At 32.7% G+C, this 25,249-nt stretch overlaps 1 non-coding gene across 1 annotated transcript; it reads left to right on the top strand.

Moving 5' to 3' along the window:
* The first annotated feature begins 24,827 nt into the window (after positions 1-24,827).
* Positions 24,828-24,934, top strand: LOC139856216 (small nucleolar RNA R71). Its single transcript, XR_011761713.1, has one exon. It is a non-coding gene; the product is annotated as a small nucleolar RNA R71 (small nucleolar RNA).
* The last annotated feature ends 315 nt before the right edge of the window (positions 24,935-25,249 follow it).

Genomic DNA, 25,249 nt, shown 5'->3' with positions numbered 1-25,249 from the left:
TGTAATCTTGAGATACCATAGACACGTATACAATGTTTCGACCTATCATGTCGACACATCTATATATATTTCGGAACAACCATAGACACTCTATATGTGAATGTTGGAGTTAGCTATACAGGGTTGAGGTTGATTCCAAAATATATATAGTTTGAGTTGTGATCAATACTGAGATACGTATACACTGGGTCGTGGATTGATTCAAGATAATATTTATTGATTTATTTCTGTACATCTAACTGTGGACAACTAGTTGTAGGTTACTAACGAGGACAGCTGACTTAATAAACTTAAAACATCAAAATATATTAAAAGTGTTGTAAATATATTTTGAACATACTTTAATATATATGTATATATTGTTATAGGTTCGTGAATCAACAGTGGCCAAGTCTTACTTCTCGACGAAGTAAAAATCTGTGAAAGTGAGTTATAGTCCCATTTTTAAAATCTAATATTTTTGGGATGAGAATACATGCAGGTTTTATAAATGATTTACAAAATAGACACAAGTACGTGAAACTACATTCTATGGTTGAATTATCGAAATCGAATATGCCCCTTTTTATTAAGTCTGGTAATCTAAGAATTAGGGAACAGACACCCTAATTGACGCGAATCCTAAAGATAGATCTATTGGGCCTAACAAACCCCATCCAAAGTACCGGATGCTTTAGTACTTCGAAATTATATCATATCCGAAGGGTGTCCCGGAATGATGGGGATATTCTTATATATGCATCTTGTTATTGTCGGTTACCAGGTGTTCACCATATGAATGATTTTTATCTCTATGTATGGGATGTGTATTGAAATATGAAATCTTGTGGTCTATTATTATGATTTGATATATATAGGTTAAACCTATAACTCACCAACATTTTTGTTGACGTTTTAAGCATGTTTATTCTCAGGTGATTATTAAGAGCTTCCGCTGTCGCATACTTAAATAAGGACGAGATTTGGAGTCCATGCTTGTATGATATTGTGTAAAAACTGCATTCAAGAAACTTATTTTGTTGTAACATATTTGTATTGTAAACCATTATGTAATGGTCGTGTGTAAACAGGATATTTTAGATTATCATTATTTGATAATCTACGTAAAGCTTTTAAACCTTTATTGATGAAATAAAGGTTATGGTTTGTTTTAAAATGAATGCAGTCTTTGAAAAACGTCTCATATAGAGGTCAAAACCTCGCAACGAAATCAATTAATATGGAACGTTTTTAATCAATAAGAACGGGACATTTCAGTAATCCCGGTAATTCTTTCGGAAATACATCGGGAAATTCTTTTGCGACGGGAACATCACTGATGTTCTTTTCTTCAGGTTTAACTTCCTCGATGTGTGCTAGAATGACGTAACAACCTTTTCTTATTAGTTTTTGCGCCTTCAAACTACTAATAATATTAAATTTCGCGTTGTTCTTTTCTCCGTACACCATTAAAGGTTTTCCTTTTTCACGCATAATGCGAATCGCATTTTTGTAACAAACGACCTCTGCTCTCACCTTTTTCAACCAGTCCATACCAATTATTACATCAAAACTCCCTAACTCGACTGGTATTAAATCAATTTTAAACGTTTCATCCCTCAGTTTAATTTCTCTCTCCCGACATATATTATCTGCTGAAATTAATTTACCTTTTGCTAATTCGAGTAAAAATTTACTATCCAAAGACGTCAATGGGCAACTTAATTTAGCACAAAAATCTCTACTCATATAGCTTCTATCCGCGCCCGAATCAAATAAAACATAAGCAGATTTATCGTCAATAAGAAACGTACCCGTAACAAGCTCCGGGTCTTCCTGTGCTTCTGCTGCATTAATATTGAAAACTCTTCTACGGCCCTGCCCATTAGTATTCTCCTGATTCGGGCAATTTCTAATAATGTGGCCCAGTTTTCCACATTTATAACAAACAGTGTTGGTATTACTTGCTCCGACACTATTCGTTTCGGCATTACTTGTTCCGGCATTATTTGCTCCCTTAGTTCTGTTAAACTTTGGTCCGTAGACCTCACACTTTGTCGCGCTATGACCATTTCTTTTACACCTGTTGCAAAATGTCGTGCAAAACCCTGGTGATTTTCTTCACACCTATGACATCGCTGTTTTTGGTTTTTGTTGCCGTTGTTGTTATTGAGGTTGTTGTTGGGATTGTTATTATTGTTGAAACGATTGTTGTAGTTGTTGTTGTTGGGATGTTTATTGTAGTTATTGTTAGGATTGCGGTTATTGTTGCGATTGTTGTTGCGGTTGTTGGGATAGTTGTTGCGATTGTGGTTGTAATTGTTATTGTTGTTGTAGTGGTGACTCTTGTCACCGTTTTCCTCCCACTTCCTCTTGAGTTGTTTCTTGTTGGCTTCTTTGGCCGTCTGCTCTTTAATTCTTCCCTCAATCTGATTTATGAGTTTATGAGCCATTCGAGTTGCCTTCTGTATAGAAGCGGGCTCGTGTGAACTTACATATTCTTGAATCCTTACTGGTAACCCTTTTACAAATGCATCGATCTTCTCTTCTTCATCTTCGAATGCTCCCGGACACAATAGGCACAACTCTGTGAATCGTCGTTCATATGTGGTAACGTCGAACCCTTGTGTTCGTAACTCTCTAAGTTCTGCCTTGAGTTTATTGACTTCGTTTCTAGGACGGTACTGCTCGTTCATCAATTACTTGAATGCTGACCACGGTAGTGCGTAAGCAGCATTTTGTCCTACCTGTTCAAGATAGGTGTTCCACCACGTTAACGCAGTACCTGTGAAGGTATGCGTAGCGTACTTAACTTTGTCCTCTTCAGTACACTTACTTATAGCAAACACCGATTCGACTTTCTCGGTCCACCGTTTCAATCCAATTGGTCCTTCGGTTCCATTGATGTTATGCGAGGCGTATATTAAATAGCTTATATTTTACTAGGAAATACTATTAAATATGATACAATTTTACACAAGATATTTATTTATTTATAGAATGGATATACCTAAACCTTGCTACAACACTTATAGGCAGTGTACCTAATCGTACAGTAGTATAATTTATAGTAAGTCCGTTCGTTCCACAGGGATACACTTAAACAAGCTTAACACTAGGGGGATGATTCTCACACACACTTTTTTGATCCTCACACATCAATTGAGTATTATTAGAAGAGTAAAAGGTTAAAATAGGTGTGTGAGGATCAAAAAAGTGTGTGTGAGAATCATCCCCCTTAACACTATATTAGTTTTAATCTTATAAAAATACAAATATATATATATATATATATATATATATATATATATATATATATATATATATATATATATATATATACATATATATATATATATATATATATATATATATATATATATATATATATATAAGTAATATTATTAATATAATGGGGGGTTTTTACCGTTTAATGACCGGTTTGTCGATTTTTATAACTTTAGTCGCAGTTAAAACCTAATGTAAAAATATTAAATAATAAATAAAAGACTTAATTTAAAGCGTAAAATAAATAACGATAATGAAATTGCGATAAATAAAATTGCAATAAAATAAACTTGCGATAATTAAAGAGTACGATAATTAAAAGTGCAATTAAATATGAAAATAAAGGAATTATATATGAAATAAAAGAATTATGCTTATTTAAACTTCCGTAATCATGATGTTTGACGTGTTGATTTTAGTTTATTCCCATGGGTTAATTGTTCTTTGTCCTGGATTATTCAATATGTCCGTCTGGTTTTTGTCCATAACAGTCCATCAGTCATAAATATAAATTGCGAGTGTCCTCGTCAAATTATCCTTATACCCGAAGTTAAATATTCTAACTAATTGGGGGCTTAAACTGTAACAAGGTCTTAATACTTTGTTTAATAATTACACCAGGATATCGACTGCGTGTAATCCAAGGTTTTAATACTTTGTTATCAATTATGCCAAGTGTCCTTGCACATAATTTCACCCCTGTTTTAATAATTCCATAGACTATTAATCCATTCCCGTGTCCGGTTAAATGAACGATTATTCGTACATATAAATATCCCGCCCATCGTGTCCGATCAAGTGTATATGGTTATTTATAGGGACGTCCAATTGTAAATCTTTATATTAAAATTAACAAACTATCATTTAGTTAAACAAATATAAAGCCCTATTAATAGCCCATAGTCTAATTTCCACAAGTGTCGTTCTTTTGTCTAAACCCCAATTATGGTACAAAGCCCAATTACCCAATTTTAATATTTTTAGTCAAACATCACGATTACTTCGGCATTAAATAAGCATAATAATAACTTAGCTACGAGACATTAATGAAAATAACATAAACATAACTTACAGTGGGTGTTATTAGCGTAGTGGTACACGAACAGAGTTTAGACTTACAAAACCTTAAAACATTCGACTAATCGATCCTTATTATTATCACTAACTTAAAATTAAAATTACAAATTGAGATTACGATTTGGAGTGATACTTGATACATAAAAATGGGGAAAGAAAAATATCTATAAAATATAAAAGGTATATATAAATCGTTGAAATGCATGTTCTTTTATAGACAGAGAGTGCTCCGCGAGTGCGGCCTTTTTGGGCTTTCAAACTCCGCGAGTGCGGAGGTCGTGATTCCAGCTCATCCAAGTTTGGATCTTAGTCTGCCGAAGGATTTTATTATAAATATAATATAAATATATAATTTATATAATTAATTATATATTATATTATATTTATATACATAATTAATTTATAATTTCTGATCCGTTGTGTCGTACGTTGAAAGCTGGTTCATGTCTCGGTTTTGAATTTTCGAACGTCCTTTCGTATAATTTAATATCTTGTACTTTGCGTTTTGCGGCTTGTACTCTTGTAATTTTGAGACATTTCTCATCAATAATTGGAACCACTTTGATTGTACTTTGTACTTTTGAGCTTTTTGGTCGTTTACGTCTTCAATTCATCGCATCTGTCTTTTGTCTTCACCTTTTATTATTTAAATGAATATCACTAGTAAATAGAACAATTGCAACTAAAAGCTTGTCTTTCTTGAGGGATAATGCTATGAAATATATGTTCATTTTTAGCATTATCAAATATTCTCACACTTGAGTGTTGCTTGTCCTCAAGCTATATAGTCTTGAAATATACTAGAATCACTTCTTTATTCTTCACACTTTGTATATCAGTGATTTCTATACGGCGGTATAAACAATGGTAGTAACGATGTGGTTTACAGTCCCACATGACTATAAAAGTTTAGATCCATTAAGGAAATTGGATCTTTATAAAAACATTTGATCTTTTGAAAATTAAATCTAGTTTTTACCCTAGATAAGTTTTCCGGAATAACCCTTCACCGGTGTTTGCAAATTGTTTTTGTGGGTTTGGTGGGTTTCAGATTTGAAAATTTTAGCTCAACACTTGCGGTTTTGTGTTACCCACTTGCTAACCTTGTATTAGGAAAGCAACACGTCCAGTATACTTGCTCCGTATATTACCTTTCGATAAACTACTGTCCGGTTGTAAAGGAAAGCGTTGATCAAGCAATTGTTAAGGCAATGTCCCATGACATGCTTTTAATTATGGTCTATAATGTGTCGGATGCAATTACTATCCTTGGTAGGAGCAATAGTAAAGCTCACCCTTATAATTTTATGGTTTGGCACAAGGTCCTATCTTTGACCATGCTATGCAACCACCGTTCTTACGGTTGACACCCGATTTGGTTCAGGTGACCTAATGAATTCCAGGTGAATTCCTAGGATTTTGCGTTCAATGGTAATGAACGCATTGAAAATGGGTTTTCAGAAAACAAATCGGTTTATAATTTTGATCAAAATATTTTCTCGTTCAAGCTCGAGTTTAGATATCATCGAATTCCATGAGTTTGTAATTCTCAATCTTTAAGGTCCATCTCTAGGATTGAGTAATATCAGGCTTAAAAGCTGATTTTTGATCTTTTAAGGAGATTATCCTTTCTGGGGATCTGATTCATTAGTCTTATCCAGCTAATTTGCACGGCATCCTCCCCATTTTACAGGACAGATCCTCTCATGGTTAGGATAAGTCTGACCACTTGGCGACCCTGTTTTATGCTGAGGTCCGTGGATTTCCTACTGATTTTAGTGATGATTTTTCTAAATTTTTCGTCAACCTACAGCTGGTCTGGACGACAACTTCATGACCTAAATCAAGAAGCGCGTTTCTTTTTCGAAAGACTTTAGTTCCTTTTAATGATGGAATTGATTCATCGTGTAGATCCATCTTTCTTTCAAATATATTACAGTAAATCGGGTAAAACTGATTAAAATCGTCCAAAACAAAAGTATCTTCAGTTATTTGTTACAAAAATATGTGACTTATGTTTTAAATAACTTGGTAAATTTTCCCATACTTGGCTTTTATTTTCTTTTATTTGCCTTTTTATGGTCCTCTATTCCATTTTAAATGAATTCTAACATTTTGGTTTGTTTCTCAATTTATGTCCTTTCCGAGGTAACAATAATTTCGGTGTTAACACCTAGTTTTAACGTTCATAAATATGTATAAACATGATTTTGAATTTATTTAATTGAAAATTTTGAAAATTTTTACTAGAAGTGGCTAGTCAGTATATAAGACTAGGGCTGTTCTTTGTTATCAGAGAGCACTAGATTCTAATACAACTACTGCGTTACTAGTATTTTTAATGGTAACCAAGTGTATAAGTTAAAAATTTTAAAAATCCGAAAGAATTTGACCCCTTCTCACACTTAAGATCTTGCAATGTCCTCATTTGCAAGAAATTAGTAACAATTTAAATTATTGAGGGTGATTAGCGTAGAAAAATAATTAAATTTTACCAAAATTTCCAAACATATTGGCGTTTGTTTGCTGAATGATAAATGGTGCACATCATTTGTTCATTCTGTCTGTTGGTACATCACATTTGTTTTTTCATTTCATCGTCAAAATTACTAGCTTTTGCTGAACTTAATGCCAGTCTTTGAAAATGCGCTGTTTTACCCTGTTTTGTACATGAGATAAACTACAAACACATATATACATATTTTTGAAGTTGGGTTTTCACACCACATTCAAAAATTATTAAAATCTAATAAAGTTAGAAAATTATAAAAGCTATTATAATAATAAAATAAGAAATAAGAAATAAGAAAATTAAGAATTAGTAACATTACAATAAAATAAACAAAAATAGAAAATTACGGATGAGGAGGATGGTTCCAGTATGGGTCCCAAGCGTATCCATAGATGTTGTAAAATGCTTGGACCGGGTCATATGTAGGATATGGTGGTCAGCTCTCTAATGTCCAAGGAGCAAATTCGGGCATAACGGTAGGAATGTAGTTTCTACCTACGTGTGTACAATGACTTATGATTTGGCTTTGATGATACTGCCAATCTTGAAATGCTTTTTGTCTAGCCATTTCATACTCGTGTCGAGACATAAAAATTTGCATTTCCGTCATTGGATTACCCCCTCCCGGTTGACCTTGCTGTTGATCTCTCTCAACCTGTGGATGCCTGCCATCATAACGTGCTGCCGCGTTGTTTCATTTTTTTAAGACCTTAGCACCATGATAAACACGCAAATCTATTCTATCGCGGGGTTCTAGTTCTGCCATTAATATTCCCCCCCCCCCCGACTTCTATCAACACCGAGATATTCAGCAATTAAAGTAATAAATATACCACCTCCTATTATGCTACCATGCCTCATACCCCTAACCATAGTCAATAAATAATAACCCACACAAAAAGGTATTGTGACGATTACTCCAAATCCATATGGACGAACACGTCATTCATTGATTTCATTGCGAGGTATTTGACCTCTATATGATACGTTTTGTAAACATTGCATTCTTTTGAAAAGGCACACCATAAATGAATATTTAAATCAAAGGTTTTCGACATCTGATGATTTCTACATATAGACAATCACCGTAAATAGTAGTTTACAATAGTACTTCCGTTAACAATGCAGTCAAAATAAGATGCATGGTGATGATTTGGTGAATGCAACGTTTCCTTGAAAAATATGTCATATAAGACTCCATGTACATAGCTTGTCTATCATATAAGTAAACAGCGAAAGACTTCTAGGGAACCTGAGAATAAACATGCTAACAAGTGTCAACACAAAGGTTGGTGAGTTCATAGTTTTAATGTTTCGTATAATCTGTATATAAAGGTGGATCACAAGATTTCAGTTGTTTCATCCAGAAACGTTTATCAAAATATTCTACGAAATTGAGCACCCTGGTAACTAAACTTTAACGTATATATAATTTATACCCTTTGTATAATCATCTTAATAATACACGCAAACCAACGTGTACGCTTCTCAAATAGCATACGTCCGTTAAAAGGCTAGTGCTCTAGCTCGGACGGGGATATCAAGCCCTATGGATCCATATACAACTACTCGCGCCCACTAGTTCTTATAACCGGCAGTTACTAGTTACCAAAGCTAAGGGATTTTCGGTTCAAACTCGGTGTAGAATTTAGTATATACTTGTATCCATTGCGTTTAAAATAAAGTGCATGTATTCTCAGCCCAAAAATATAGATTGCAAAAGCAATTAAAAAGGGAGCAAATGAAACTCACCTTAGCAGCATATAAAGTCGTTCACCAAAATGTGACTGAAACTTGGATTACCAAATAATCGTAGATCTCAACCTAGAGAACATATATTGGTCAATAAATGTCTATCAAGCTAGGTCAGGTCATAGTGTATCATAATCCTAATGCTCGAGATCGACATACAAAAGTTATCCAAAGTCATTTCAAAAAGTCAATTTTGACAATAGTTCAACAAAACGAGACATACCTTATATAAGGAGTCATTTACTCGGTTGGTAATATTTAAAAGTTCACTTTATCAATCTCGTAAAAAAGTTGTTTAAATCTTAATTGCAGATTCAAAAGCAATTTCAATTAACGTCAATCATAATTCAGTTGATCATATCTTTTAATCCGTTCATCGAAACTATTCTGTGTCTAAATGAAAAGTTATTGATTTTTCGCCAGCTTTCCGAAAACATGTATATCATATACCTTTTACCAGTAATATATGTATTTAATTCGTGATTCATTATAAACTGTTTAACGACAAAATTTAGCATACAAGCATGTATAAATATATACACTCGAGCACTAGTATGTATACACTATTAATTTATAAAATATAAAATATAAATGCTTACGTATTAATATTGAGATTCAATATTGTAGAAAGTACGTAGACATAACGGAGATGATAAACACTAGGTTTGATTCACAAATATACCCCCGAACATTACCCATAACCTCCTTGGCAACAACCCATAATTTCCTTAGCTCTATCCCGCTTGAAAATCATTTTGAAAGTGACACGCTCATAACCTCGTCGTAGTATTTTATGTATAATACTAATTAATAATATTAATAACAATAAGATTAATAATAATATTAATCTTAATAATAATAATAATAATAATAATAATAATAATAATAATAATAATAATAATAATAATAATAATAATAATAATAATAATAAATAAATAAAATAAATACGTTGTAATATATGATTTAGAGAAAGAGCGTGAAAACTGAGCAATTTATAGAACCTTTTCTGAAAAAGTACCCCATGCGATCGCATGGGATTTGTGCTTCAAGGTCATGCGATCGCATGGCCCTCTGATCCAGCTCACAAACTTTTAACTTTTTGTTTGTCGACATAATTTTATATAATATATATAATATATTTAATTTATATAATTAATTATATATTATATTAAATTCACATGCATAGTTGACTTGTAATTTTTGTTCCGATAAGTCGTACGTCATCACTCGACTTATGTCCCGGTTTCAGTTTTTCAAATGTCCTTTCGTACGCTGAGAAAACTTGTATTTTACATTTTGTGGCACGTACCTTTGTCAAAATATAGCCTTAAATTATCCCTAAACTATACCACTCAAAGTATATCTTAAACTTTCGAGTATTTTGATCATTTACTTCTATAAATTATCGTCTCGCTATTTGTTAGTACATATATATAATAACAAATCGTTTTATGACCAAGTTAATATATATTTTCAACATTCATAAACACGTTTTAAATATACGTCGCAAGTTATTCATAAAATTAATATTCCAACTTATCATATATATTCAAATAAATATTTAAACCAATCAGTTTAATGTACGGTATTAAACAATTAATACATTGTTATGTTTTCAAGTTATAGTATATATATATATATATATATATATATATATATATATATATATATATATATATATATATATATATATGTATCTATATACATATAATTGTTCGAGAATCGTCGAGAACAGCTGAAAGGTATTTGAATAGTTCAAAAATTTTGAGATTCAGTTTTACAGACTTTGCTTATCGTGTCGGAAATGTTAATCATACAAAGATTAAGTTTAAATTTGGTCAAAAATTTTCCGGGTCATCACAGTACCTACCCGTTAAAGAAATTTTGTCCCGAAATTTAAGTGAGGTCGTCATGGCTAACAATAAAAATGTTTTCATGACGAATATGAGTTGATAAATAGAATTTTATCACCGTTGAATAATATGGATAAAACAATCCGATTTCTCGAAGTGTATGAGAGAAGTTATCGTAAAAGAGTGAAATGAAAGAATAGAGATTCGTCTTAATTTTTGACGTAGTTACGATTGATTTCCGGAATTTAAGGAATAGAAAATCTTCATAATCTAAATAAGATTTGATTCTTCGAAATTTAAGGAAATTAAGATTTCCTTTAAATGCGTAATCTGCCTCAATTGTTATGTCTGATATTTAACTATAAATTGACCTCTTCCGTTTCATTATTTTCACCACTCCTACATCTTCTTCCTTATTTCATACTTCTAAAAGATTGTGAAATGCTTAATCCAGTTCCGATTCTTGATATTTTCTTAGCTATCGTATCCTTCATTCTTCTTTTTCATCTGCCACCAGAGGAGGTTATTTTCTTCTACTATTACCTTGGGGTTATATTGTTTTTCATTCTCCCCTGTCTTTATATTGCTATACGCATTGATATACACGGTTTGTAATTTCAGAATTGTTTTCGGGCTTTATATTTTCCATTATATTTCGGAGCTTCATGCTTTCATTTTCTCTTCCCGACTTTAAGTCAAGCGAATAATGGTCCAGAATTCGTAGGTATGGATTTTGAAATGAACATAATTAATGTTCTAAGAAAGAAACGGTAATGACACAATCTGACTTGTCAAATTACCAGAATACCTCGAAAAAGACTGAATCATCAAGAAAAATATTTTCTTGATATGTTTAGAGGTTAAATAGAATGAAAGAGTTATGTAACATGGTTCATGATGAGGGTATGATCTGTGAACCTTTATCACGTTCCATTAGAAACTCAGCATGACTTACTGTAATATAATCACGTTGATCAAGTGTCATTATATTATACTAACTCATGCTTCAATTCCCAACATTACTTCAAAACATCTATTTTTCGAATTTTTCAGATTTTAGAAACTATAATAGTTTCTTTTATGATGTAACACAGATAGCGCGAAGAGATGAATGATTTCAGATAAGAATGGTTATAAAAAAATATCTTCAGAAATATCGAGGAGATTTATAATGAAAGATACGATGATATCTTAGAATTTCTAATATCAGAGGATGATGCGGAAAATCTGTCTGTGAGGGTTTAGAATAAGAAGTAAGGTTCTTACTAATGGTTTCAGTAGTCACTGAGTCATTTGAATTCTTTGAAGGCAGGTTCAGTCTTTGTGATTTATCCACAACCTCTTTTATACTTTACTCAATCCGTTTTTCAGTTCCAAACCTTCTCTTTTTCTAAGCTTTACCACCATACTATTCTTTATCATCAAACTTTTGACTGTTAAGGTCATTTACAGTTTTTGCTGATTCATCAGCATTTTTCCAATTTCAGAGAACTAGTTCATAGTTTGAGATGTTTTTCAGAAACTTCACATTCGAAGTATGTAAGTCTAGAAGTTGGATGTTATCTATATATAACTGTTGTCGTAGAAAATGCTGCGAGATTCAAAATACTGATTGCTAATTCCCGGTGGTTGGTATGGCAATTATTGTTACAAGATGTGGATGAGTACATGATAGGGTTTCAACGAGTATAAGGATTTTTCGAAAGGTCAAGGATTAATAAAGTTGTTGGTAAATTTACTGCTAATGTGGTGGAACATGAAAGGTTCCCCAGTAACAAGAACGTATATGTCAAGTTTATGATAAGGTTAATCTGAAAAGTTGAAGTTGACTGGTTGAAAGTGTGGTAAAACTGGATACTTTGAAAAGGGATTGCAATATTATTTTTAGTAATAATAATGCTAAAGGATCTTTCACATTTTTGAAGTCAAAGTATAGCTTTGAAAGATATAGAGATCTAAGAATGATGTCACCAGTTAAATCTTGACTTGGATTCTGATATGTCAATATCAGAATATATAATTGAATTTGTATGGAAACGATTGTATATCGCTGTGAGCATAGTTAATAATTTTTGAATCAAAGTTGAAGAATGTACAGTATAACATATTAATTGTGAACTTATATATTTCTCGGGAATTACCTACCCGTTAAAGATTTCACAAGTAATATTTTGTACAAAAGAATTTTCATTACAGTCTTTATGAAAATATATGTATGTATATTTCTTCAGATGTAATACGGATTTAATGAGTTAATATCATATTAAGCTCATTTGATTTTCGGCTTGACTTAGAAATGATTAATCTCTAAAACATTAAAGATTACATAATCTTTGCGGAGTTTTTCACTAATGAAATCAACACTTCATTATTTATTCTTATTGATATTCCTCTGTGAAGGATGTTGGTGCTCGTGGAATTTTTGTGAACCTTACAAGGCACAGATGATGTTTTCTGGAAAGTTTCGAGAATATCGAAATTGAAAATGTAAAATCAATTATGTAATTGATTAATACACTTGGTTTATTATGAAATGGAATTCATTGGGTTGAAACAGAGATTGTAGTTAACAATGGTTAAGTTGTTAAGGAAGGATGTACATCATTGCATATTAGTAATATGAACTAACCGAGTAGTACCTACCAGTTAAGATTCACACGTAATAGCTTAGTACGAAAAGATTTATTTTGATTAAATATACATAAAATTTCTTCAGGGGAAATGAGTTAATACTTCATCGGTTATTGTTGCTGGTATTTCTTGGTAACTACGGTGCGTATGACGTTGATGCTCGTGGAACAGATTGTGAAGTTGAGGTTTGCGATGCGGATGTTGTTGGTGGTGGTAATGGTACTGTTGGTGTTGTTGTCAGTGGTACTGTTGCTGCCGGTGATGCTGCTGGTGCTTGTAACCTTTGCACCATATTCTCCAAAGCCACTACCCGAGCGCGAAGCTCGTTGACTTCTTCTACTACACCGGGATGATTGGCGGTTCGGACGAGCAGATGAATAAGATCCAGAATTTGAGATAGTATATTATCGTGACGAGATACTCTGGAAATGAGAGAGAAAATGGTGTCTCGAACAGGTTCACCGGTAAGTGCTTCAGGTTCTTCGCCAAGAGGGCAATGTGGTGGATGGAAGGGATTGCCTTCTTCTTGTCTCCAATAATTAAGTAGGCTACGAACCCATCCCCAATTCATCCAGAATAGGTGATGGCTGATTGGTTGATCCATTCCGGTTACACTGTCTTCAGAATTCAGGTGAATATCCATATCGGAATAGCTGTCGGAGTTTAAGGAATTTGAACTAGCTACGGGATCTATCTTGTATAATTAGACAGATGATTTTTGATATGAAATAGATTATAGAATTTAGATTGGTACTCTTCAATACATAATTTACATATGTATATATAATACCAAAATTCCATAAATCACGGAGGAATTTTCGGAAGATATCAGGAAAAGTTTACAGTAACAGATACGCTAAGATATAAATTTTTGTCTATACACTATTTATGCAATAAATGCAGGAAAACGTGTCTAGACTTAAGAATGATAAGCATGTAATTTCTGACAAGAAATGATAAGCAAAACTTTTAACATGCAGACACGGTCGAAGTCCAGACTTACTAATGCATCTTAACAACTATCAGTTAGACACATTCATGCAAGACCTGATTCGCTAGGACCAACGCTCTGATACCAACTGTGACGATTGCTCCAAATCCATATGGACGAACACGTCATTCATTGATTTCATTGCGAGGTATTTGACCTCTATATGATATGTTTTGTAAACATTGCATTCTTTTGAAAAGGCACACCATAAATGAATATTTAAATCAAAGGTTTTCGACATCTGATGATTTCTACATATAGACAATCACCGTAAATAATAGTTTGCAATAGTACTTCTGTTAACAATGCAGTCAAAATAAGATGCATGGTGATGATTTGGTGAATGCAACGTTTCCTTGAAAAATATGTCATATAAGACTCCATGTACATAGCTTGTCTATCATATAAGCAAACAGCGAAAGACTTCTAGGGAAACTGAGAATAAACATGCTAACAAGTGTCAACACAAAGGTTGGTGAGTTCATAGTTTTAATGTTTCGTATAATCTGTATATAAAGGTGGATCACAAGATTTAAGTTGTTTCATCCAGAAACGTTTATCAAAATATTCTACGAAATTGAGCACCCTGGTAACTAAACTTTAACGTATATATAATTTATACCCTTTGTATAATCATCTTAATAATACACGCAAACCAACGTGTACGCTTCTCAAATAGCATACGTCCGTTAAAAGGCTAGTGCTCTAGCTCGGACGGGGATATCAAGCCCTATGGATCCATATACAACTACTCGCGCCCACTAGTTCTTATAACCGGCAGTTACTAGTTACCAAAGCTAAGGGATTTTCGGTTCAAACTCGGTGTAGAATTTAGTATATACTTGTATCCATTGCGTTTAAAATAAAGTGCATGTATTCTCAGCCCAAAAATATAGATTGCAAAAGCAATTAAAAAGGGAGCAAATGAAACTCACCTTAGCAGCATATAAAGTCGTTCACCAAAATGTGACTGAAACTCGGATTACCAAATAATCGTAGATCTCAACCTAGAGAACATATATTGGTCAATAAATGTCTATCAAGCTAGGTCAGGTCATAATGTATCATAATCCTAATGCTCGAGATCGACATACAAAAGTTATCCAGAGTCATTTCAAAAAGTCAATTTTGACAATAGTTCAACAAAACGAGACATACCTTATATAAGGAGTCATTTACTCGGTTGGTAATATTTAAAAGTTCACTTTATCAATCTCGTAAAAAAGTTGTTTAAATCTTAATTGCAGATTCAAAAGCAATTTCAATTAACGTCAATCATAATTCAGTTGATCATATCTTTTAATCCGTTCATCGAAACTATTCGGTGTCTAAATGAAAAGTTATTGATTTTTCGCCAGCTTTCCGAAAACATGTATATCATATACCTTTTACCAGTAATATATGTATTTAATTCGTGATTCATTATAAACTGTTTAACGACAAAATTTAGCATACAAGCATGTATAAATATATACACTCGAGCACTAATATGTATACACTATTAATTTATAAAATATAAAATATAAATGCTTACGTATTAATATTGAGATTCAATATTGTAGAAAGTACGTAGACGTAACGGAGATGATAAACACTAGGTTTGATTCACAAATATACCCCCGAACATTACCCATAACCTCCTTGGCAATAACCCATAATTTCCTTAGCTCTATCCCGCTTGAAAACCATTTTGAAAGTGACACGCTCATAACCTCGTCGTAGTATTTTATGTATAATACTAATTAATAATATTAATAACAATAAGATTAATAATAATATTAATCTTAATAATAATAATAATAATAATAATAATAATAATAATAATAATAATAATAATAATAAATAAATAAAATAAATACGTTGTAATATATGATTTAGAGAAAGAGTGTGAAAACTGAGCAATTTATAGAACCTTTTCTGAAAAAGTACCCCATGCGATCGCATGGGATTTGTGCTTCAAGGTCATGCGATCGCATGGCCCTCTGATCCAGCTCACAAACTTTTAACTTTTTGTTTGTCGACATAATTTTATATAATATATATAATATATTTAATTTATATAATTAATTATATATTATATTAAATTCACATGCATAGTTGACTTGTAATTTTTGTTCCGATAAGTCGTACGTCATCACTCGACTTATGTCCCGGTTTCGGTTTTTCAAATGTCCTTTCGTACGCTGAGAAAACTTGTATTTTACATTTTGTGGCACGTACCTTTGTCAAAATATAGCCTTAAATTATCCCTAAACTATACCACTCAAAGTATATCTTAAACTTTCGAGTATTTTGATCATTTACTTCTATAAATTATCGTCTCGCTATTTGTTAGTACATATATATAATAACAAATCGTTTTATGACCAAGTTAATATATATTTTCAACATTCATAAACACGTTTTAAATATACGTCGCAAGTTATTCATAAAATTAATATTCCAACTTATCATATATATTCAAATAAATATTTAAACCAATCAGTTTAATGTACGGTATTAAACAATTAATACATTGTTATGTTTTCAAGTTATAGTATATATATATATATATATATATATATATATATATATATATATATATATATATATATATATATATATATATGTATCTATATACATATAATTGTTCGAGAATCGTCGAGAACAGCTGAAAGGTATTTGAATAGTTCAAAAATTTTGAGATTCAGTTTTACAGACTTTGCTTATCGTGTCGGAAATGTTAATCATACAAAGATTAAGTTTAAATTTGGTCAAAAATTTTCCGGGTCATCACAGGTATACTTACAGCGCTCTGTGGGTCTCGAATACACATGTGGTAAAACAAATCCTGTTCATTTACCTTTTCCTTATTCTTACCTCGTTGTGTAATCGAATTGGCTAAAAACCTATGGATTACTCTTAATTCAGCTCTATCAATATCAAGATAAGAGTATAATCCCCCTGGAATCGGCGATGGCTAGTCATCCTACTCCATACGTCATTCGTATCAAAATTCTCATCCACCCTCCTACCATAAACTATTAACCTCTGACAATCATAAGATGCTAGCTCCTCGGGCGTATATATACGTAAAGCCCGAGCCATATCTAGTAAAGACATATGGCGCATCTCCCCTCCTAATAAAAATCTAAGAAAACTACGATCGGTTAAAGTATCTACCCGATCATTTATTTCAATAGTACATAATAACTCTATTCACTATTCTCTATACACAGGTCTACGCATGTTGAATAAACGTACCCAATCACTAAAAGTAGAATTACCATACCTTTGAGTAAGTAATTCCCTGATTGGCTTGGCCAATTCCACTACCTCTAATGGTTCCCAATCTATAACTCTGGGTACCTCAACATTATTAGACTCAAGGTTGTGCAGGTTCTTTTGATATTTTGGATAGTCTATCCAATATCTATCAAATCTCAAATTCGGATGTAAATCTGCCTCATGAATGTTTGAATATGAAACAATTGGGTGAGGCATATCTTGCCGGTATTGGTTATTAATTTCCTGTTGATCTGCATCTTCCGGAGGAGCATTGCGAGCCTGGGATGAAGATTCACCCCTTTCAGTCTGCAAAATATATCAAACACAATTTTTGTGCATCCAAATATGCATTAGTTTTAGCAAAGTCATAAATCTTAAACAATTACAATGACATGTTTAATCCATATTAAACTCTATACACATTTTTAAAATATTAACAATTCTACACTTTTACAAATATACTTTTACAAAAATGTATACAAAGTTCCTTCACATTTATCTTTTAAAACATGTCAAAAACAATCATTATAACAATTAAATAAGTTTCTCATGGCATTCATATCAATTAAATCAAGTTCATACAATTTTGGTTCAAAAAGTCCACTTTATTCTTCATAAATCATGTTTAGGATCAAAGTTTTGATCATTTAGCAACCTAAACATGTTACACTACTCAATTTAGCATAAACTAACAACAAAATTCGGCCATAACCTGTTTATATCAAAAAGCCCTAATTTTGCTCAAGAACACAAACCCTAGATTATTCAAAAATTGAAGTTCAAAGCTTCTAATCATGTTAAATAGCATCAATCTAGGTTATACAAGCATAATACACAAACAATTGAAGCATTATTACACTAGAAAGCATCAAAATCGAATTAGGCATAAAATTATTCAAGAACACTAAAAATTCGGATTAAATGGTGTTTAGGTGTAGAAATTTACCGATTTCCTTCAGTAATTCCTTGATAATAGTCTCCTCATTGTGATTTTATGAAAGATTTGATGAAAAACGGTGAAAAATCACGAATTTGGGCGATTTTTTGTGTGTGTTTTTCGCAGAAAATGGGTGTGGGTGGTGTACAAACTGGTCTGTTCGACCAGTTATATTTTTTCTGGATTTTATAAGCTCCGCGAGTGCGGTGGTGGTCCTACTAAAACCTCCGCGAGTCGCGGCTATTTTATTTTATTTTTTTTATATAAAACCTTATACTAACAAAACATAAATTAAATTTAAAATTTTGTTTTTCCTTTTATTTAGGATGAGGTTGTTTCGGAACGATGTCCTAGTCCGTCCCTCGACAAAATTTTAAAATTTCGTCATTTCAAAACATTGTTTTAAAAGCAAAGATTTTTGGGTTTTTTTAATGTTTTTGGCATACTTTAGTTCAACAAGATTAAAAATAATGATAATAAAATTTCTCTTCTCGTCCCTCCCTCGGGTAAAGCAATTTCGGTTCAACGACCTAGTCTTCAACTCACGACGAATTTTAAAAATCATATTTTTAACTTAGCAAAATAAAGTAAATTTTTGTTTTTAAATTACACCAAACTTAAATTTAAAATGCATAAAATTAAAAATTCATATTAAAAATTCACACCAAACTTAAATTATATTTTTGTTTTCATACATTTATATTAAAAATATTAATTTTTCAAATATTTACACTTTTAAATATATATTAATTTTAACAAGTTTACAATATTATTTTAATATTAATTTTAAAAACAAAGTAAAAATAAAATTAAAAATCTTTTTGGTCTTTTATCCCACTTTAATCAATCAAATATTATCAAAAATATACGCCCCTCTTTTCGGTAAAGTAATTTCGGTTCAAATACCTAATTTAACTCATGACGAATTTTTGAAATATTTTGGGTTGATTGATTAAAGATATTTATACCTTAAGAATAAACGGTAAATTTCGCAGTGATGTAATAAATTTTTGTATGATATCAATAATTTCGGTCGCAAGACCTAATTTTATCGAATACCAATTTAATACTTTATAGCGAACAAATTAGCGTTTATTATCAAAAGGTTAAAAATAAAAATAAAAATAAAAACTGTACAAACTTACCTGTGAGATAGTATTCTTAGTGATATGCTCTAGCCCACTCATAAGATAGTCGGACTAATTGGTTTTCCATAGCTACATAGGCGTAACCTCGAGCATTCAACGTTTTTTCTTCTAAACATATGAACGGTCCATCTCTGCATAAAGTAACAAATTCGGTGTTTGAATAGGTTTGATTATTTGAACATTTACCTTCGTGTGACTATTTTCTGCATTTGTGACATCTTTCAAGGTGTCGTGCTCTTCTTTTCGCTGCGGATTTTGATTTTCCTTTACCAAATTGTAACTTATTATTTTCGCATCTGGATTCTTTTCTTACTTCGTCCGATTTTTTTCTGATTAATGATACTATTTCACTTGGAAGGGTGTTATTATTACGTTTAGTGATCAAAGCATGTAGCATTAGACCATGGTTTAGTTCACAGGAAGTCTTCATCTCGTAAAACCTAAAAAAAATAAAAATTCAGAATGGGGGAAGAAGACTAGTTCTTTAGGGTCTGCTAGGGAAAGACCATTCGGATTCCATTTTCGAGAACTACACGAAAATAGAACATCTAACTCTAACAGAAATACATAATATCCTTTAAAGACTTGATTCTCCCCACACTTAGTTAGCTGTGGTGTTGAAATTGTGATTAACTTCGTTGTCGACTTCCATTGGACTATCTATGTAATGTTTAACTCTGTGACCATTAACCTTAAATTCAAATCCATTTGAATTTATTAATTTTATTGTTCCGTATGGGAAAACTCTTTTGACTATAAATGGTCCAGACCATCTTGATTTTAATTTTACAGGAAATAGCTTGAATCGTGAATTGAAAAGAAGAACTCTGTCTCCTTCCTTAAATTCTTTTGAACTTATGATTCTTTTATCATGCCATTTCTTCGTTCTTTCTTTATAGATTAACGAATTATCGTATGCTTCATGTCTTAATTCTTCTAATTCGTTTAATTGACTTAACCGTAGACGTCCAGCTTCATGTAAATCAAGATTACATGTTTTTAAAGCCCAAAATACTTTGTGTTCAATTTCTACTGGAAGATGACATGCTTTTCCGTAAACGAGTCTAAAAGGTGTGGTTCCAATTGGAGTTTTGTAGGCTGTTCTAAAAGCCCTGAGTGCATCCTCCAATTTTATGGACCATTCCTTCGGATTTGATCCTACGGTTTTCTCCAGAATGCGTTTTAAAGCTCGGTTGGTATTTTCAACTTGTCCACTTGTTTGTGGATGATATGCGGTGGAGTTTTTATGAGTTACTCCATATCTTTTGAGAACTTTCTCAAGTTGATTATTACAAAAATGAGTTCCCCGATCACTTATTAAAGCTTTCGGTGTTCCAAACCTAGCAAAAAGACGTTTTAAAAAGTTGACTACAACTCGTGCATCGTTAGTTGGGAGAGCTTGTACTTTCGCCCATTTAGATACATAATCAATGGCTACGAGAATGTAGAGATTATTATGAGATTTTGGAAATGGAACCATAAAGTCAATACCCCAAATGTCAAATACTTCACATACTTGAATGACATTTTGTGGCATTTCATTACGTTGACTTATTTTTCCGGCCCTTTGACAAGCATCACAGGATTTGCAAAGAAGTTGTGCGTCTTTGAAAATTGTAGGCCAATAGAATCCAGCATCATAAACTTTTCTTGCTGTTAGTTGAGGCCCATAATGCCCTCCTGTTGGTCCTGTGTGACAATGGTTTAAGATTTTACTAGCTTCATCTCCGAATACACATCGGCGTATTATTCCATCGGGACAACTTTTAAACAAATGTGGATCTTCTCAGAAATAGTGTTTTATATCACTAAAGAATTTCTTTCATTTTTGGTACGATAATCCTTTTTCAAGGAATCCACATACTAAGTAGTTTGCATAGTCTGTAAACCATGGAATTTCATTATAATCTATCTTCAATAGATATTCATCAGGAAAGTTGTCTTGTATGGCCGATTCATTTAGAACTTCTAATTCAGGATTTTCAAGACGAGAAAGATGATCAGCGGCGAGATTTTATGCTCCTCTTTTATCTCGGATTTCAATATCGAACTCTTGTAAGAGTAAGATCCAACGGATTAATCATGGTTTGGCATCTTGTTTTGAAAATAGGTATCTAAGAGCAGAATGATCAGTATAGACCACCGTTTTAGCTAGAACGATATATGAACGAAATTTGTCAAAAGCAAAGACAATAGCAAGGAGTTCTTTTTCAGTAGTTGTATAATTCGTTTGTGCTCCTTGTAATGTCTTACTAGCATAATATATAGGTTGAAATCGTTTTTCAATCCTTTGTCCTAAAACGGCTCCCATTGCAAAATCACTTGCATCGCACATTAGTTCAAACGGTAAATTCCAATTTGGAGTTATCATAATCGGCGCATTAGTGAGTTTCTCTTTAAGAATATTAAAATATTTGATGCATTCATCTGAAAAGATGAATGGAGCATCCTTTTCTAGGAGTTTATTCATAGGATTGGCAATTTTAGAAAAATATTTTATGAAACGTCGGTAAAAACCGGCATGCCCTAGAAAACTCCTAACTCCTCTAACATTGGTGGGATGTGGAAGTTTAGCAATTACATCTACTTTAGCTCTATCCACTTCAATTCCTTCCTTTGAGATTTTATGACCAAGAACGATGCCTTCTTTAACCATGAAATGGCATTTCTCCCAATTAAGTACTAGATTTGATTGTTCGCATCTAATAAGCATTCGTTCAAGATTAACTAGATATGATTCAAATGTATCACCGAAGACTGAAAAGTCATCCATGAAAACTTCCATGCATTCTTCTATCATGTCGTGAAAAATCGCCATCATGCACCTTTGAAAGGTTGCAGGGGCGTTGCAAAGTCCAAATGGCATGCGTTTGTAAGCAAAAGTACCATAAGGGCACGTGAACGTGGTTTTTTCTTGGTCCTCGGGTGCTATTGGAATTTAAAAATATCCGGAAAAACCATCAAGAAAACAATAGTAACTGTTTCCGGCTAATCTTTCCAATATTTGATCAATGAAAGGTAAGGGAAAGTGATCTTTTCTGGTGGCGTCATTTAATTTTCTATAATCTATACAAACACGCCATCCTGTTATAGTCCTAGTAGGAATAAGCTCATTTTTCTCATTTGTGATGACAGTCATGCCACCTTTCTTAGGCACGCATTGAATTGGGCTTACCCATGGACTATCAGAAATTAGATAAATTAAACCTGCATCAAGTAGTTTAATAATTTCTTTCTTAATAACATCTTGCATATTAGGATTTAGTCTTCGTTGGCGTTGCACATACATTTTATGACCTTCTTTCATAAGAATTTTATGTGTGCAATACGAAGGACTTATTCCTTTAATATCATGAATCTTCCATGCAATGGCTGGTTTATGAGCTTTTAACACAGAAATGAGTTGAGATTTTTCATTTTCAGTAAGAGAAGACGATATTATTATAGGTAATTCAGATTCACCATGTAAATAAGCATATTCCAAATGGTTTGGAAGTGACTTTAACTCTAATGTCGGTGGTTCTTCTATCGATGATTTATATCGATATCTGTCTTCTTCTTTTAGCATTTGAATTTCTTCTGTTGTTGGTTCATATCCATTAGCCATAAGTGTAGCTAATATTTCAGTTTCATCAATTGGTTCAGTACCTTCTCCTAAAGAACATTCTCATGTTCCTTGTAATTCTGGAAATTCTTCTAACAATTCTGCATGTGATTCTATAGTTTAAATATAATAACACGTATCATCTGCGGATTGTGGTTGTTGCATGGCTCTATTAACTGAAAAAGTAACACTCTCGTCCTCTATACTTATGGTCAGTTTCTTACCGAACACGTCTATTATTGCTTTAGCCGTGTTTAAGAATGGTCTTCCTAATATGAGAGGAACTCGAGAATCTTCTTCCATGTCCAGAATAATAAAATCTACTAGAAATACTAAAGTACCAACTTTAACTAGCATGTTCTCCATTATCCCTCTAGGATATTTTACTGATCTATCGGCTAGTTTTATGCTTATTCGTGTTGGTTTCAATTCTCCAAGGTCTAGTTTAGCGTATAGTGAATACGGCATTAAATTTATACTAGCACCTAAGTCTGCCAATGCTTCTATTGAACTAAGACTACCCAGAAAACATGGAATTGTAAAACTTCCTGGATCAGATAGTTTTTTCTGGTATCTTATTCAACAGCACTGCTGAACAATTAGCATTCATAGTAACAGCCGAGAGTTCTTCCATTTTCTTTCTATTTGTGATTAGATCTTTCAGAAATTTAGCATATCTAGGCATTCTGAAATCACATCAATGAAAGGAAGATTTACATTTATCTGTTTAAACATATCCAAGAATTTGGATTGCTCGGCTTCAAATCTCTCTTTTCTCATTTTACTCGGATAAGGAAGTGGTGGTTGGTATGGTTTAACATAAGGTTTAGTCTTAACTGTGTTATCTTCATTAACCTTTTCAACTACCGGTTCTTTTTCTTTATCTTGTTCAGGCTGTGGTTCTTGTTGAGTAGGAATAGCTTCATCAGAAATTATAGGTATTTCAGGTGGTTTAAGTGTAATACCACTTCTTGTGGTAATGGCTTTAGCTATTTCATTCCGGGGGTTAGCATTTGTATCACTAGGTAGACTTCCCAGTTTTCTTTCACTTATTAACCTTGCTAGGTTACTTACTTCTTGTTCCAAATTTTGAATAGAAGCTTGTTAATTTCTAAATGCTTGACATTTTGTTCATTGGTTTGTTTCTGAGATGTGAAAAACTGCGTTTGAGATTTAACTAGCTTCGTCATCATATCTTCTAAATTTGGCTTTTTATCATCGGTTTGTGGTGGTTTGTTTTGAAAATTAGGTCTTTGCTGATTGTAAGTATTATTGGATACTTGTTGATTGCTAGGACCTTGTTGGTTGTTGTATGGAACATTTCGATTATAATTCTGCTTTTGATTGTAAATTGGTCTTGGCGGTTGATAATTATTCTGATAATTATTTCCAGGCCTTTGGTTTATGTATGAAACATTCTCTCTTTGTTCCATTGTTAGTTCAATACTGAGACAATCTTTGGTCAAATGTGGTCCTCCACACTGCTCACAACTAATTCGTATTGAGTGAATATCCTTAGTCATCTTTTCCATTCGTCTCTCGACAGCATCTATCTTTGCGGAAATGGAATCTAAGTCATGGCTAGAATTGGCTCTAGCTGCTTTAGATGATCTAACGATATCTTTTTCTTGGTGCCACTCATGTGAGTGGGAAGCAGTGTTATCAATAATTTTATAAGCATCAGTTGCTGTTTTCTTCATAATGGAACCACCAGCTGCTATATCGATATCTTTTCTTGTAGTGATGTCGCATCCTTGGTAGAATATTTGTACTATTTGACAGGTGTCTAAACCATGTTGCGGACATCCTCTCAATAACTTTCCAAATCTCGTCCACGCTTCATATAGAGTTTCATTTGGCTTCTGTGTGAACGTAACAATTTCTCCTTGAAGTCTTACGGCTTTAGATGCCGGAAAGAATTGTTTAAGAAATTTTTCAACTAAAACGTCCCATGTATCAATCGCTCCTTCAGGTAATGATTCCAACCAATCTTTGGCTTCTCCTTTTAAAGTCCAGGGAAATAACATGAGATATATCTGTTCATCGTCAACTTCTCGAATTTTAAATAGAGTGCAGATCCTATTAAAGGTACGAAGATGTTCGTTTGGATCGTCCTTCGGCGCACCACTAAATTGGCATTGATTAGTCACCATGTGTAGAATTTGTCCTTTGATTTCATAATCTGGCGCATTAATGTCTAGTTGAGTAAT

This window comes from Rutidosis leptorrhynchoides, chromosome 6, assembly GCF_046630445.1.
Source record: "Rutidosis leptorrhynchoides isolate AG116_Rl617_1_P2 chromosome 6, CSIRO_AGI_Rlap_v1, whole genome shotgun sequence".
In the NCBI taxonomy this organism is placed as follows: Eukaryota; Viridiplantae; Streptophyta; class Magnoliopsida; order Asterales; family Asteraceae; genus Rutidosis; species Rutidosis leptorrhynchoides.
The sequence above is the reverse complement of the archived record's forward strand: the minus strand, read 5'-3'. Positions and strand labels throughout refer to the sequence as shown.